We start from the raw sequence: 18893 nt of genomic DNA, 5'->3' as shown, positions 1-18893 counted from the left end.
TCTGTTTTTATGCCCAAACCATTCAGTTTTTATTACTACAGTTCTGTAGTATAGCTTGAAATCAGGAATGGTGATACCACCAGACATTGTTTTATTGTATACAATTTTTTTTTGATATCCTGAGATTTTGTTTTTCCAAATGAAGTTAGGTTTTGTTCCTTCAAGGTCTGTAAAGAATTTTGTTGGAATTTTTATGGGGATTGTGTTGAATCTCAGTTTGCTTTTGGTAAGATGGACATTTTTATTATGTTAATCTTACTGATCCATGATCATGAGAAATCTTTTCATCTTCTGATATCTTCTTCAAATTCTTTCTTCAAAGACTTGAAGTCTTTATAATACAGGTCTTTCACTTGCTTAGTTAGTTACTCCAAGATATTTTATATTATCTCTTGCTATTGTGAAAGGTGTTGTTTCCTTGGTTTCTCTCTCAGCCCATATATCATTTGTATATAGGAGAGCTACATTCATTTACAGAGAATACTAGTATTTAATTTCTTTCTATACTTCTGCCTTGACACAGTAGTTGTTCAGTAGAGAATTGCTCAGATTCCATGAGTTTGTAAGCTTTCTATTGTTATTGATGTCCAGGTTTAATCCATGGTTGTCTAATAGGATTCAGGGGGTTATTTCAATTTTCTTGTGTATGTTGAGACTTGATTTGTGACATAGTATGTGGTCAATTTTGGAGAATGTTCAGTAAGGTGCTAAAAAGAAAGTATATTCTCTTGTGTTTGGATGAAATATTTGGTAGATATCTGTTAGTTCCATTATTTCTCTGTTTATGTCCATTGATGATAGCGGTGTATTGAAGTCTTCCACTCTTAATGTTTGAGGTTTGATGCATGATTTAAGGTTTAGTCATCTTTCTTTTACAAATGTGGGTGCCCTTGCATTTGGGAAATAGATGATTGTGGCTTGAATTCTAATTCGTCTTAATAATAAAAACCCCGAGTCACATACAGGGGCAAATCTTGAAAGACCAGAAAGACAAAAGAGCAAGCCATTACCTCCACCACTTAGCTTGCCAATTCTTCAGTCTCAAAGAGATTGAGCTCCTGTTTCCTCTTGCCTTACATTCCTCTTTCCACCCAGCCATATCACTTCCTGTCTCCACCTCCCTAGTGCTGGGATTACAGGCAAGGGATACCAAGTGCTGGAATCAAAGGTTTGTGAACCACTGCCTGGTTCTGTTTCTCTTTTAGACAAAATCAATCTTGGTAGCCCACAGTGGCTTTGAACTCATAGAGATCTGTCTGCCTCTTCTTCTACCCCCCAAGTGCTGGGGTTAAAGGTATGTGCCACCACTGCCTAGCCTCTACAGCTAACTAGTGCTTTAACTCTACACTCTGATCTTCAGGCAAGCTCTATTTGTTGAATCATAAACAATATATCACCAAATTTCTCCTTTTTTGTCTAAAATAAAAGAGGGTTATAACTAATATAAGAAAACTATTTATAATAATTACAATAATTATAGTCAATAAATACATCAACAATGTCTAGTCCATTTGTATTTGACAAATTCAGAGAAAATGCTCCATTATCTATCTTATTTTAGTGAGTCCAAAGTCTTGTACCTAATTCACTTTTTATCCTAACTTGCATTACCATCCAAAACTATCTTTTTTATGTCTCTCAATCTTATACACTTTACACATCTTTAGTGTAATGGAATTAATCTATGGAGTGCTGTGGATATCGCTCTGTGTAAATAAAGTTCTGATTGGCCAGTGGCCAGGCAGGAAGTATAGGCGGGACAAGAAAGAAGAGAATTCTGGGAAGTAGAAGACTGGAGAGAGACACTGCCAGCCGCCACAATGAAAAGCAACATGTAAAGACTCTGGTAAGCCACAAGCCATGTGGCAAAGTATAGACTAACAGAAATGGGTTAATTTAAGACAGAAAAAGTAGATAACAAGAAGCCTGCCACAGCCATACAGTTTGTAAACAATATAAGTTTCTGTGTGCTTTCTTGGTTGGGTCCGAGTGACTGTGGGACTGGCGGGTAAGAGAGATTTGTCCTGACTGGGCCTGGCAGGAAAATCTAACTACAAATGGCGCCCAACGTGTTGGCAAGAATTTCCACCTAAAACCTGAGAAAAAAAGATTCTAAGACAGAGCTAAAAACAGTTTCCTAATTGTCTCTCTCAAGTTAGCAGCAGCCTGCCGGTTTGAGCTACTATGGCGGGTTCCTGGCGTGTGCATCTGACCTGCAGTGTGGCGGGAATGAGGAGTCTACAAGTGGCACTTTACTCTGCTGCGTGGTAGATTTAGCCTTTGCTAGTTTAAAAAAAAGAAAAAAGTTTCTGGGCTATGCACTGCTTTGATAGAACTGCTTCTGATAGTTGATGGTACACACGGCTCCAGACCAAGAGCTGGCAGTAAACTGTACCACCGCCATGTTGGAAAGCTGAGGTGGGTGGAGCCAGCAGCCACAGCGGTGTTTCAGCCTTACAAAGATGGATATTACACAGAGAATCTGGTTTATGTTGTCTTTGGGATTTTTAACTGAAGAAAAAGATTTGATCATAAAAGCTGTTGAGTTAAATAAATATGTAAATTTTAAAGGTACCTTAACTTCAAAATTTGGATATAAGGATATGTTGCTTTGGAAAAGAGTCTCTGCTTTTGTTTCCACAGAAAGCCAGAGGCTGTGGATTTGTTCCAGATTAAGATATATCAGGTTTGATCAGCCAAGACCACCTGAAAGGTCTCCGATGACACCATGGCCCAGATGATCCGACATCCAGAATGGTTTCAAGGCAACTGGCTCAGAGGTTCACCCTAATGGACTACTCCATAATCCTAAAATTTTCTTTGTGTCCCCATAAGATACAGCGCCCCCCTCCAGCAGGAAGTAGTAAGAGAAACTACACCCATATTCCCAAAATTATCAAGCTGGCTTTGGAGATGGAATTGGCTCACTCCTCTCTAAACCCAGATATATTGCTAAAAGAAAAGGTTAAGAGATTCTTATGTCCCAAATCAGAAGAGCCCTCTGGTGTGGGACAGAGAAAAACCAATATTTTTCTTTAAAGCAGTTTGATTATAAATGAGATCTCTTTCTAAAGAAGAAAAGGGGATATGATACAGATATAATAGGATGAAAGGGTAGATTAAGGAACTTACTTCTAAAGAGCAAGAACTTGTTTAAAATGTTTTACATTGATGTAGATTTTAGTCTATTGATACAAACTTAAAGTTAATTTTGTTATACTGTGTGTATATTTCTAACCGTGTTTAAGGTATTATGTTTGTATAGCTCATTTTAAATTGAAATGGATAATTAAAAATAGATTAATAATTAGTCATCTATGATAATCATACTCGTAGCCATGTTAGTTAAGTCTTCTAGGTATACATAGAGATATTTCAGACAGATAGGTAATCTTCAAATACTTCAAAGACCTACAGAATATGGCATTTAAAATACTTTTAAAATTTAGACTTTCTGGACAGTGAGACATGTCTGCTCCTGGCAGCACCGTTTTACTTCAGAGAGGAGGATGGGCACTGAAGACACTTCATATGGAGTTTATCTTCACCTTGGCAAAAATAGCCATTTGGGCAAGAAACTGTCCTTGCCTGGACTGCTTGATTGACTGGACATGCAGGACCCATAAAAAGGTGACCACTGAACTTTGCTTGACAAAATGGTCCTTCAGGTTCCTTCTTCACAGAGGAAACTGCCAAACATTCTACAGGACACTAAAAAACGTGACCAAGAGACTTTAGCCCTGTGGGCTAAAGACAAATGCCTCAACTTTACAAAGAAACATTAGGTGACTGTTCAGGCTGCCAGCTGTCTCTGTCTACTGAAAGTTGCTTGCATCCTTCTCCCATTTCTCAGATAATATTATATCCTTCTGAGGTCTTTGATGTGGTTAAAGACTAGATAGTTATAATTTCCTCAGTTATGATAAAAGATACATTAGATATAAAACCTTAGACTCATAAATATAAGATAGATAGGATATCTTCTTTAATATTGTAACTGTAATTCTTGCTTGATAATTGTTTTGTTATATGTAATTGTACTATGTAAAAGTTAAAACCTTCCTTAAAAAGAAAAGGGGAAGTGCTGTGGATATCGCTCTGTGTAAATAAAGTTCTGATTGGCCAGTGGCCAGGCAGGAAGTATAGGCGGGACAAGAAAGAAGAGAATTCTGGGAAGTAGAGGCTGGGGAGAGACACCGCCAGCTGCCGCCATGAGAAGCAACATGTAAAGACACTGGTAAGCCACAAGCCATGTGGCAAAGTATAGACTAACAGAAGTGGGTTAATTTAAGATAGAAGAAGCAGATAACAAGAAGCCTGCCACTGCCATACAGTTTCTAAACAATGTAAGTTTCTGTGTGCTTTCTTGGTTGGGTCTGAGCGACTGTGGGACTGGTGGGTGAGAGAGATTTGTCCTGACTGTGGCCAGGCAGGAAAACTCTAACTACAATGGAGTCTATTTAATGAGCAAAGGAATTTATTTTGGGGTTAACTCACAACCATTAGAGACTTATCATAGGGTCTGGAAAAGCTGAGCTATGTGCTATGCTGAGCTGCCTGGTCCAAGATCTCAGCATCCAAAAGCTTGATGTTATAAAGAGAGAGCCATATACATGCATCACAGATCTTAAGGGTCCCCAAGCAGCCATGCCCCAGATGCATATACTTCAAGGTCATAGGCAGGTATAACAGTTATCTGCTACCTCACTAGGGGCAGTGATTTGGGGCATGGCTCAAAGAATCACCAACTACATTCCCCCCTTTTGTCTAAATAAGAAAGTTCTAATGTAACACAAAACTATATAATAAGAATGATTATTAAGCATTATCCAGGAAAAATAATGGGCAATGGGCTAAGCAAAATGGAACTACAACCAACAAGAACAATATCAAACAAGAGATACATACTAAAATCCAGAGATGGCAGAACATAGGTAAATGGTATGTTAGAAAAATTATTCCAAAAGCTGTCCTATCCTGAAGAATCTGAATCTAGTACTTAGTATGTTCTAACTAAGATATGAGAAGATTGTAACTGTAACTATTGTCTTCAACCCCATCAAAGACCTGAGAAGAAATATAATAATACCTGGGAAAATGGGAATTGCACAGAAGCAAGTGGAAATATTTTGAGAATAGACAGAGACAGATAGCAGCCTGGAAAGTCACCTAAAGTTTCTCAGAATCATTGGGGCATCCAATATGGCTACAGGCCTAGAATTTCTGACAGGCCATTTTCAGAAGCAGGAATTTTGAAAGACCATCTTACCTTGTCTTGGAAGAGTTCAGTAGTCATTTTTCCTTATATCTCATTTGTCCAGAAAGAACAGCATTTTTACTGTCAGAAGTCATGTTAAGAACAGTTCTTTGTTCAGCAGGCCATCATGCCAAGAAGAAGATAAACTTCCAAATGGGGTGTCTTAAAAGCCCAACATTCTCTTAGGATCAGATTGGTGCTGCCAAGAGCAATTGTGTCTCATGTAAACAAAATTCTAAGGTATTTAAATGCCATAATCTCTAGGTCTATAAAGTGTTTGAAGATTGCCTGTTATTCCGACCTATGTCTCTGTAAATCTGGACAACCTAACTAACATATCTACAGAGATGACAAGAATGAGTGACTATAAATCTGTAAGGCTTATCTACCTAAATAACCTAAGGACTAAGGCTTCATATAAACAAGGCAAACAGTAAAGGACAATGACCTCAAAATTATGACTATTGTCACAAAGTATCTTAAACAGAGGTAGAAATGTATGGTGCAATATGCAATATGACAACAATATGTATCAATATACAAAATATCATAAACAGAGGTAGATCATACATACAATATGACAAATACAATTTTACCTTTGTATCAATATACAAGGTATTTCAAATAGGAGTACAAATATATGTACACTACAAGAAATATAGTTTTGTGTTTGTACAAAACTACAAATTATTTTAAATAGGAATATAAAAATAGTTTACATTTGTATTAATATATAAGAGTCCATAGCAGTGCAAATTATCTAAAGCTGATATTTTACTAAATTAGTTTACTAGTGTATACAGTAATCAACATTAACATCCTATATCTATCCATTCCCCCTTTTCCTTTCTTCAGGAGAATGCTGAGCCTAATTTTTTTCCTTCCCCAACCCTATAGCCATCATCCATAACCCTGAGAAACAGGAAACCTTTGGGCGAGGGGGCATCATCTTCTTATAGTTACTTCCTGCTGTTTAGGTAGCAACAGTACCTATGCGGGGTCCTGTAAGAAAACTCAGGTAGTTAGGTTAAGACTAGCTGTAGATTCTGCCACCAGTCTCAGCATAATGGGTAAGGTTGTCTGAGATTCTGGCTAGAAGTGTAGTATGTTCAACCATCTCATCTTGAAATTGTCCTGGAGAGTTTTCAGTCCAAATTTAATCATCGCATAATGTTCATGGGTACCATTGCATCATTCTGCACTGGGTAGAGTTGTTGTTGTGGGGCCCCATATTCCTTCTGGAGATGTCAGAGATTGCTATTAGGAAATTTTTTACTGTGGAAAACTTGAACATTTTTAATATCAAAATGGAAAGTTTGGATTTATTCTGGATAGAAAAATGATCCTCCAAGAGCAAGGACAAGCATGGAAAGAAATAGAATCTTGATGACAATTGTCCCATTTTAAATTGGTTTTCTTCTGTTCCAAACCAGGCAGCTCTTATGATATGATTCAGAATCTCTTAACTTTTTCTTTTAGCAATGTGCTTGGGTTTAAGAAGGAGAGAGCCATGTTCTGACTACAAAGACATCTTGATTTATAATTGAATTGAAACCATAACTTTTCTAGAGTTAAAGATATATAGATGTTAGGTAGTGAGATATTACCCTGTGTATAATGGTACCATTAGGTTCTTTCTTTCTGCTGAAGACATCTGGGTATCTACTGGAGCCATCCCGGGCAGTGGATGGGTCCTGTAGAGGATGTAAGAAGTCGGCAGGGGAATGAAGTTAGCCTGACCACAGTGGTTAGGAGAATCTTATAGCCTGGCTGACTAGCAGCTAGAATGTTTCTTTATTTATACAGAATTTATTAAGCAGGGATACATTCATGATGTTCCAAAACATAGATGACATCATTTTTATTTTTTGACGTGTGTTTCACTTCCTTTTGCTCATCTTTTAGTCATCATTAATAAAGTATGGCATCATTTCCAATCATTTTCCCTCAAGTTTTGACATCATTAACAAACAGAGTAATCATTCTTACTCATTAACCCCATAGCCCAATTTTTGAGAATCCAGAGGCAAATGACAGCCTGTTCTCAGGCTGGTAGCTTTGGTTGCTTCAAGGACACTAGACCAAAACAAACCCTTCAACAACCCTGGGCATTTTGCCATGTCCCAAGCACTGTATTATTAACTTTTAGTGGTAAGAGTGCCCATGAAAAATCCTCAGGCCAAAGCTGCTGCAGTTATTATTCAAATTCTGGCATAATACAATCAATGTTCACATTTATATCTTTATAGAATTTATTTATATGTCTAATCCTGGCATTCTGTTGTTCCTTGGACATACAACATTATAGTGGCTATGCATGAACTAACTTTTCTAAGAGAGGGAGGTCCTGACACTTCATAATTTTATCATCTTTCTACTCCATACTTTGCTCATCAATATGTCTCTGTGCAGGGCAGAGGTATTTGCCACATAATTTGTATGAGATACAGTGGGAAGAGGCTTGTAATCTGAACTGTGGCCAACTCCTCTAGCCAAATGAATCTTGTTGACATTTTTGGCTTACTTTGTTTTGAATATCTTGTTCCTGTATAAATATATGGACAGTTACTGCAAGAATATCTCATAGCCTCATGAAGAGATCTCTAGCTTCTTTATGCATCACAACCTCCAAAGCATAAAGAAGACCTTCAAGTGGATAAGGATATCTCCCTAAAAGCAAGGGTGAATAGTATGTTCAGGATTATCCTGGGGAAGCTTAGAAGCATTATTCCTGGGAGAAGGCATAGATTCATAAGGAATTTTCTATCAACCAAATATCCTCAAATTGTGCAAATATTAAAAGTCCCCCAAGTATGAAACAGGTAGAGATGAAAACCAAAAGTGGCATGGTTACCATCATGTGGCTAAGCTCTGCTGTATCTTTGTCAAGCAGCTCTGCTGGCTTTATTACTTCTGCCATTCCATTTAGATATGGCTGTGCTAGGTATCCAAGGCCTTATGATTTCTGGAAGATGTCTATTTCTATTGCCCTGTAAAGACAGAAAACAGAACCCTGCTACTAACCTTGTATGTTAAGTTTTTCTTACAACTGGTAGAGATGTCACATCAGTGGATGAGCTATTCTTCTCATCAATGGGTTTCTCCTATTCAAATAGAATGTTTTATTAATTTTGTTAGTATCTATAGCTTTTCTTCTCCTGTGGAAACAAAAGCAAAACCCCTTCCCCAACATAGGATGTACCCTGGTTTCCATTAGAGGTCAACATATCTTGGTAATAAACTGGCTATATTCTAAAACAGCTGAAATTAACTGATTCCAATCATCTGGTATGATGCTATTTGCAGAGGATCATGTATTTAACATATGTTTTACACATGTTGAATGTATACCATAAGTTACCACCACTTCCTTAATTTTTTTTAAAATCTCATATATAGGTTGCAAAATATATTTAGCATATTTCTTAGGATATTTATCATCTACTGGCTTCTCACAGATGGTGACAGGAAAAGGCATTGTATAAGAGCCAACTGGTGGTGTTATGATTGTATGGCCTTGCCCTTCTCTTTATAAGTTTCTTTGTCATCTTTACTGAGAGATTCTTTCAGAGCTTGAACTTGAGCAACTATGGTCTGTTGCAGCATTTGAATCTACTCTGTTCTAAAGGATTCTAGAGATTTAATGTAATCATGAAACTTCTTACGTTATTCTCAAACATATGATTCCATAGACTTTATTTCATCAATTAGTGATAACATCTCTTTATAAGTTATCTGAATATTGTTAACATTGCTCTGAAGAGTTACTGTTTTACCCATTAAGCATTTGCATTTAGTATCAATAGAATTAAACCTGGTGGAACAGTTATTATTAATGAACTGAAGTTCTTGAGGTAAGTCAGCAGATTCTAAAGAAATAATCTTTTTATTTAAATCTTCATTACTACCTTGTAAAGCCTGTATCAGTCCTGGTAATGCCTCACTTTTGTTGTTATTATTAGGCCATTTTTTCAATGATATGATGTGAATTATCATGCTAAATTCCATAAGAGTGAATATTATATACATTCAAGGAAGGTTCTATATAACCTGTTAAATTTCATTCATCATGCAAGCAAAAAAAAAAATAAATTCTTGAGATGTAATGTTTTCTGCCAATTTTTGATAAATATTCAAAATTTGTAAAGAAATTTTAATTAATTTGTTTATTTAGTAATCGGTTTTAAGGTATACAATTATAAAGTAATTTTACCTTATGTGAATCCTTGAGGGCTAGTGCCCCAATTCTCATGATGGTTTTGGGTGTAGTAGCACTATTCGGCCAGCAAGTGTCAGAGGTGTAGTGCAGAAACAGGTACGGAAGCATGTTCTGAGGACCTGCCTTGACCTCTATTGGGCTTTAAGGAGCTACCAAGAAAATCCTACTGGTGTGTACCCCAACGGGCCGCATGTGTATGAAATGGAGGATGCAGCCACAGTGGGCAGGCTCAGCCTGCCCTGGAGGTGCACTGTGGCTACAGTGTGCAGGATCTGGGGAAGACTGCCTGTGGCTAGTGGAGCCACAGGCAAGCAAGCAGGAGCCTCTAGGGGGAGGTAAATCTGCACAAACTAGGTGTAATCAGCAACATATACGGGACTTGACAGGGGAATGCAGTTTGTGAGCTGTGAGGGGGAGGCAATGTGGACCAGGTGTGTAAACGCTGGTGCCCATGCAATAGCTCAAAATATGGAACCAATGCAAGTCTGCCATGGCATGAGGAACACAGATGCGGCAACTTGGGAGGGGAAAGTTAGAACACAGATTCCTACACTGCTGCTGTTACAGATTGTGCTGTCTGCTCACAGAGCCTATGGTGGGGATCCATGGAAGTTATCTGTATGGCTAGCTCAGTCAGTACAGCATGAGACTCTAATCTCAGGGTTGTGAGGTTTTGCTCCACATTGGGTACCAGATAATGGGATTAATCCATAGAGTCTATTTAATGAGCAAAGGAATTTATTTGGGGGCTAACTCACAACCACAGGACATTTACTGTAGGGTCTGGGAAAGCTGAGCTATGTACAATGCGGATCTGCCTGGTCCAAGATCTCAGCATCCAGAACTATGAGGTAGCAAAGAGAGAGCCACATGCATGCACAAACAGCCTCCTACTACATTAGTGAATTTCATTTCTGAGTCTGGTATAGAAGAAGAACTATGACTATCTATTCTTCACCTCCCTCAGAGATCCAAAAAGGAAATAATATGAGCAAATAGAAAGTACAAGCAAATAACTTTCCCAAAAGTGAGAAATGTCAGAAATAGCTGAATGCTCGGAGAATCACCAAAGATTCCTTTGCAGTGTTGGGGCATCCATCTTCAGCTTACAGGCCTAGAAAACATGACAGACTTATCTATTAAGCAAGATTTTCTGAAGGTCTATCTTACCTTGTGTTGGCAAAGTTCAGCAGTCATTTTTTGTGTCCTGCTTATCCCATTTGGATAGCATATTGTCAACAGTCAGTGTAAAGGCACTTTCTTGCTCAGTGGATTATTTTTGCCACAAAGAAAGTAAACTCCATATGGAGTTTCTTCAATGCCCATAATCTTTTCTAAAGTAGATTGGTGCTGCCAGGAGCAGACATGTCTTATTGTCATTAACAACAACAACAACAAAACACCTATGTTATTAAAAACACCTTAAATCCCATAATGTGTAGATTTCTGAAGTGTTTGAAGACAACCCCATATCTCTGTTTGACCATGAAAACATACATAATGTGACTACAGGTTTGATTGCAATGACTAACTACTAAATCCCAAAACCCCAATTATATTGTAATAATAACTTTGAAGAACTAGTAATTTGCATTACATTTTTAAATGAGATGTATAGGTATAAGAGCTTGAACAAGATTAGAAATATATGCACATCTCTAAAAAATAATCTTAACTATGCAAAGGTCCATATCAATATATAATATTTAAAACAAGTAGTTGCTTTTTTAAAGTAGATTTAATAATCTACTCTTTTATTCAATCATATCTATATTCCCCTTTTTTCTTTTCAAAACAAGAACTATGAATCTAATCTCCTTTGTTTAGCTTTTTTTCCTGACCATTACCAATAACAACTTGTAACCAACCACCCCAAATGATGACAAATATCCATAACCGACTGAAAGACCAAAAACCACCCAACTTACCTTTTGAGAATGTGGAGGTCATGTTCTTAAAATTACTTCCTGATGTCTAAGGGCAATATCATCTTTAGGGGATCCTGAAAAGAAAAATTTGGGTTAGTTGTCAAGTCCTAGAAATAGTAGCTGTATCATTTACTCTCCAGTCTCTGTGTAATGGGAAAGTGCAGGGCTTGTCTCAAGTCCTTGCTAGAGTAGGCTGTGAGGCTGGATCATTTCAGCTAACTACCTTGAAATTATAGTGAGCATTTTTAGTCCAAAGCTGAACATTAGGTGATATCTTTTAGCTCACTTGTGTTATCAGAGTTCTGGTAGAATTATTGTTGTGGGGCCCCATAAACTTTTTTGAGATTTCAAAGGTAATTATTAAGTATGGTGATGGTTCATTGTAGAAAACTTAAACATTTTAAATGTCGTATTCAGAAGATCTCAAAGAAGTTGAAGGATCAATATTTGTTGCATACATCCAGAGCACCAAACCTTAATTCCTAGTTACCTGATAGAGACTCAAACTTGAAATCATGTACAGGAAGCTAGATGAAACATTTTTTCTAGAATAAGTTAGTACTCTATATGACCATTAATATCAAGACAAAAGTTTTATATATATATTACAAGGTTTGGGATAGTATTTAAACTTTAAGAAAAGCTCCAAAGAGTTAATATAAAACCGAGGATTATTAAATTAATGACAATAAAAAGTCCTTTAATTTTGGATTTTCTTCTGTCCCATATCAGATGGCTATTCTGACATAAGACAGAAATTTTGGATTTTTTTTTTAAGGAGCATGCTTGGCTTTAGAGAAGGAGAGAGCCACAGTCCAAATCCAAAGCCAGCTTTAATTTTCAATGAACTGGGACTACAAAATGATCATTTGCATTTTTTGTCTGTAGAAAATAGCAGAAACAAATATTTGGGAAGTTTTATAAAACCTTATCCTGTTGGAGATGTGATATACTAATAGGTCAATTTACTCTTTTTCTTGGGATTTTTTTTCTGGATGATTTTGTCTCATTTATCTAATGGTCTTCAGATTCCTTAACTAAATGCCTTCTTTTCCTGAAAAAAAAAAAAACAAAAACAAATCCCTTCCTGAACCCTAAATTTGGGGAAGTTCCCTTTTGGCAAGTTATAGCTGATGAAGTGAAAAGCATTTGTTATTTGTATAAGTTAGTTTAGATTGAACATTAATGCTGGTTGATGAACTATCTTCTAATTAAGAGGTCTCTCTTACTTAAATCAAACCTTTATCAACTTTTACAGTATCCATAGCTTTTCTCCTCCCAAGTAAACAAAAGCAAAACCTCTTCCTCAATGAAACACATATCTTGGTTTCCATACTGAGGTCAGCACATCTTTAAAGTATAATCCTGTAGTTTTGTCTATTATCAAATATTTCTGCAGCTGTTGTTCCTTTCTCATTTGTATTGAGAAAATTCAAAGTTAATAAATTTCTGAGGGTCCTTTTCATCCCTTTTTGTTTATTTAGCATATCCATTGGAGCTTGATTTGATCTTTCTTTAACTGCTTGGCCTGCAGGATTGTGTGTTATAGCTGTAATATGCATTATATAGTAACAAACAAAAAACTGTTTCACTGTACCAGAGACATGCTGGAGCTTTGTCAGTCTTAATTAGTACAGGTATTCCCATGGTGGCCATAATTTCTAGCAAATGTGTGATTACAGAATTCGCCTTTTTAGAACTCAAAGCAGTTGCTCATTGAAATCCTGAATAAGTGTCAATGGTGTGGTGTACATAATTTAATTTTCCAAATTCTAAAAATTGAAACACATCCATCTATCATATTTTATTCCTTTGAGTATCCTTTGGGTTACTTCCAGTGGGTAGTAGAGTCTGGTTATGTAAAGAATAAGTAGGACATTTCCTTATAATTTCCTTGGCTTGTTACAAGTGATGAAAAAATCTTTTTACAAACCCTTACTATTGACATGATTTTTTTCATGAAACTCTGAGGCCTCCAGCACACTTCTTATCAATAGTTGATCAATTTCATTGTTACCTTTTTCTAAAGAGCCTGGCACACCTGTATAGGAATATATATATATATATATATATATATATATATATATATATATATTCCTAAGTATTTCTTATAACTGAATAAATAACAAATTTAATTCTGACTCATAAGTAATAAATTCATCAGTTTCAATGTGTGAAACAAATCTTACTGGATATTGAGAGTCATTAACTATGTTAAAAGGTTCTGTAAAATCCATTAATACCATCAGAATAGCATATAATTCTGACTTTTGGACAGAATCATAGGGCTTTGAGACAATTTACTTAAATTTTCTGATTTGTAACCTGCCTTTCTGATGTATTTGCATCAGTATAGAAGGCAAGGACTCCAGATATTGGTGTTCCCTTTACAATATGAAGAAGGATCCAGTTAGTTCTCTTTATAAATTGATTTCTCTTGCTCTTGGGATATTTGCTGTTAACCTCTTCCGAAAAAAAATAATAATAATGCAAGCTCTTCACCAAGGTTCACTTTCCGCCCATAATTTGTCAATTTCATCATTAGTAAAAGGCACTACAGTTTCTGCTGGGTCTATTTCTGCTAACTGATAAAGTCTCAATTTTCTTTTAGAATCAGCTCACAGAATTTTTCCACAGAAGATTTTAATTTTTTACTTTGTATGGAAAATTGAACCATTCTAAGATAATATCTTCTCTCTATATTAATATTCTTGTAGGAAAATGCATAGAGAATAAAATAACCAGGATGTAATTAAGCTCTGGAGCTAAATGATCCACATGTGCATCCTTTAATTTCTTTTCAACCAAAACCAATTCTCTTGGACTATTTAAGTTGTTCTTATCATCATTTAAGGTTTTGAGAAATTAATCAGTTCTTCATTTTCTACTCCAATAGTGGGCCATAGATAGAAAATATCTCTTAGTAAACTTTGAATGGCATCAAGTGTCCACAATTGCTCTCTCTGAATTTGCACACTTTGGTATCTAATGTTTTGTAGACCTACTCTATATCCTCAATAATTAATAGAATCTCCTCTTTGTACTTTTTCAGAAGCAATTTGTAATATCCAACAAGGCAAAATTTTCTTTACTTTTTTAAACATTCTTTCTAAAGTATCAACATGTGAATGAGCTAGTAAGATGTCATCCATGTAATGGTAAACTCTAGATTGAGGAAATTGATTACTTATCATTTCCAATGGCTGATTTACAAAATATTGGCATAGGATGGAGCTATTTAACATTCCCTTTGGGAGAATCTTACATTGATATCTTGTAACAAGCTGAGAATTATTATAAGCAGCACCATGAAGGCAAGTTTTTCTTTGTTTTTCCTGTAAAGGTATAGTGATGAAACAATCTTTTAAATTGGTAACTATAAGAAGGCATTCTTTAGGTAACAGAGAAGGCAAAGGAATTCCAGACTATAGAGAGTCAATTGGCTGAATCACCTTGTTAACAGATCTTAGATCTGTTACCATTCTCCATTTTCCAGATTTATTTTTAATAACAAATACAGGAGAATTTCAAGGGCTGGTTGATACTTGAACATACTGTGCATTTAGATGCTCCTATACCAGCTGTTCTATACCTGTAATTTTTCTGATGTCAAAGGCCAATACCAAACACAGACAGTTTCGTCCATCAACTATTTTAAAATTAGGGCTGTTGGTGCATTAGAAAGATCAGCACCTGTTGTGCCCTGTTCTTGTAAAACCTGAGTGGGCAGTGACTGTTCTTTATAATACCTTCTAATATTTTCTCAGAAACTTATGTTAGTTTATGGTTTGTTTCTGATGTTGGAGAAATGTTAACCTGGATATCCCATTGGTGTAACAAATTACAAACCCACAAAATCATTGCAATATTAGCCAAATATGACTCTAATTTTCTTCTCTGTCTATCTGGCCCTATACTTTCAACCCATTTCTTACTCTGTTTTACCTGAAATAATGTTCTACTCCTTAAAAGTTGAACGTTTACCTCTTTAAGAGGCCATGCCAAGGTTCTGGTGTAATTATTGTTACATCTGTACCTATGTCTATAAGACCTTCAATGACAATGTCATTTATTCATATTTTTATTTTGGTCATTATTCATTTATAGCAGTTTAACAACATATTCACTTTATGGTTTCTCCTGATTTTTTTGTTCTCTCGTCTATAGTTGTTCTATCATCCAGAGCAATATGGTTTCTTATAATAGGCATTAGTTTCTTTAATTGCTCAGGGAAGGAGTTTCCTCTATGGTGACAGAAACAACTAAACTAAATTTGACATAGGTACCTAGGAGAGGCCTATCAATGCATTTGACAATGGCAAAAGGTTACCTTGACTGTCCTTTGTTGATTTACATTCAATAATCCAATGTCTGCCTTTGTCATACCTTCTATGTGCTCTAGAAGGAACGGGTATTTTGTTGGGATTGTTCTTAGAAAAAAAACATTTTTTTCTAGGAATGCCCTTGTTACAATCACTTTTTAGGTTACCTTGCTCACCAAAATTGAAACATTTGACATTTTGATTTTTATTCAAACCTCTGGAAATCACTGATGATAACCAAGCATCATCATGATTATTAATTCAATATTGATTATATCTCTTATCCATTTCTTTAAGGGTGTTGATCTTGGCTTTAAGGGTCTCATTACCTTTTTACATTATGCATTATCATTTTCAAAAACCAGATATTCAATTATTATCTGTCTAGCTTCTGAATTTGGTATCAGTCTGTTTACAGCTAACCTCAATCTTTGTAAGAAATCTGTAAATGTTTATTCTGTGCCCTGCATAACTTTAGTAAATGACTCAGTTTTCTTTCCTTTTTCTTTAATTATGTCCTAAGCATTCAAGACTGCTGTGGGCACAAAGCCAGGGTGTGGTCATCATATAGAAATTGCCTTTCTACATTAGCATAAAATCTCTCTCCAGGAAGTTGGTCTTGGGAGATCTCCATACCTCCAGCCCTACTTCCTTTTTCAATGGTCTTAACTTCATCTTTCCACCAGGTCCTCCACTGTAACTAAGGATCAGACTCCACAAGTGCTGTAACCAAATCTCTACAGTCTTGGGGGATAATTCTAAGTTGACCAGTTTAACATCTGCTTCACAAAAGGTGAATGCATGCCATATGAGATTATTGCTTCCTTGTATTGCCTCATTTCTAACATTTGCACAGGAATCCAGTCAGCTCTTAAACAGCCTTGAGATATCTAACATTTGACAGTTTCTGTAAGGTTACTGGATAGATTAAGATTGACTGTTTGAAAACTTTAGGCTGTTCTCTGTAACCTTAAAATAAAATGCTGAGATTGGTTCTCCTTTAAATTCCTCTGTTGAGGTCTAAATATCTCTGCAATTTGTTTAAATAAGTTTTTCTAAAACTTTTATCCTGACACTCATTTTAACCAACAATTTTAATGATAAAATGGAAGTTATCAAACAAATAATATTTATGACTGACATTATATAAATCCCATCTAAATTAATTATCCTCTCATCTAATTGTTCCATTTTCAAATAGTGTACCTTGTAAACATGCAGAGACCTAACTCCATCATAATAGTGTTTCCTATTTTTTAATGTGGGGGAAAAACTCTGTCTTTTAACTAATTCCTCCCTTTAAGAATTCCCAATCATCTCACCAAATCTGCCAATGATGATTATTTAGATATAAGGATAAGTACTCCTATGTAGAACAGTAGAAGACCAAGTGGGTTTCAAAGCAGTTACCTTGTGTGGTAGCATCCTGAGGAGAGGGTCTATGGAGAGCCCACAACCCACTGGGAGAGAAGAAGACAAAGAGCCAGCCATCTGCATGGGGGAATATGTGCAAGTGGCTAACTCCTGCAGATTTGAAGCCCAAAAGCCTATACAATTTGTTGCAGATAGGCTGCAACAGAAACTTAGCTGGTGGGGTAGTGACTCCATGGCATGAGGCTCTGGCTGCAAAGTCAGAACAATCAACTTTTTCTTGAATTTGTGCCCCAAAAGTTAGACACCAGATGTAACATGAATCCTAATTGGTCTTAATAATAAAAAGCTGGAGTCAGATATAGGGGTAAATTTCAGAGAGACAAAAGAGCAAACCACAGCCACTATCTCTTTTCTTGCCAACTCCTTGGCCTGAAAGAGACTGAGCTCCTGTCTCCTCCTGCTTTATATTCCTCTTTCCACCCAGCCATATCACTTCCTGTCTCAAACTCTATAGTGTGGGATTAAAGACTAGAATTCCCAAGTGCTGGAATCAAAGGTGTGTGCCACCACTGCCTAACTCTGTTTCTCTTTTAGACTGAATCAATCTTGTATAGCCCAGGGTGCCCTTGAACTCACAAAGATTTGCCTTGCCTCTGCCACCCAAGTGCTGGGATTAAAGCTATATGCCACCACTGCCTGGACTCTATGGCTAATTAGTTGATTAGCTCCACATTCTGATCTTCAGGCAAGCCTTATTTTTTCAACTACAAACTAATATCACCACAGATGATATTGAATGTAACAAAAAATAGATTCTCTTTTCTAATAAAATCTATTAGTCTGTCTCTTTTTAGGAGGGGAATTCAGATGATTCATCTCATCCAGCACTGGGCCCACAATCAGAATCACTAGGTATCTGACCTGGAACCCCAGGGAAACCTGAAAAACCTAGTTCCCTTTTAGAAATTCCCAAAGTTCAGTACTGAGAATGCCTTTTGAAGATTTACTATTAGGCTTGGAATTTGTACATAAGCCTAGCCAAGCTAAGATCATTTTTGACACCTCCTTTGCACACCAACACAGAAGGGTCCTAAGACGAAAACCCCAAATCATTCAGCTGGACCACACAACCTCACAAGTTGGGGTACCAGCAATCAAGATCCAAATAACTCGAGATGTTAGATGGGATAGTCACACCAGGAAACACTACCATTGACCTAAACCTAGATGCCTAGGCCCAGTTGGAAAATAACAAACAATAAATAGCCAATACAATATATTTCCCCCAGAAATTAGCACTCCTACTGTAACGTTCTCTCAGAAAAGCAACTTAGCAGATTCATAGGTTTGGGAATTTAGCAGATTTAGGAATTCCAAGGAGCAATTATAAACATGTCCAAAGAACTCAAAGCAGATATGGACAAATGACAGGTAGATGAATCAGAGAGTAGATTTGGGTGCTCTACCAGAAGTTCTGATGTCAGTTCATGGTAGGATTCTACTTTATTCTTTGAGACAACATCTCCACTCAGCCTGGAGCTCATTAATTCATCTTGGGTGGCTAAAATTTCTTCCAATGTTTAACTCTTTAGTAGGAAGATCATAGGTATTCATTGTTGTACTCAGCATTTTGCATCAGTTTTGGGAAATCATGATTTATACTCCAGGTCTCATGCTTGCGGAACAAGCCCTTTACCAACTAAGCCATCTCTACAGCCCATCTACTTCACTACTTATGTTTTAGAGTCTGAAGACTGTGGAATCACATTACTCATTTTTTTCCCAAAATTAAG

The sequence above is a fragment of the Onychomys torridus genome, chromosome 11 (genome assembly GCF_903995425.1).
Source record: "Onychomys torridus chromosome 11, mOncTor1.1, whole genome shotgun sequence".
NCBI lineage: Eukaryota > Metazoa > Chordata > Mammalia > Rodentia > Cricetidae > Onychomys > Onychomys torridus.
Note: the sequence above shows the minus strand (reverse complement) of the source record.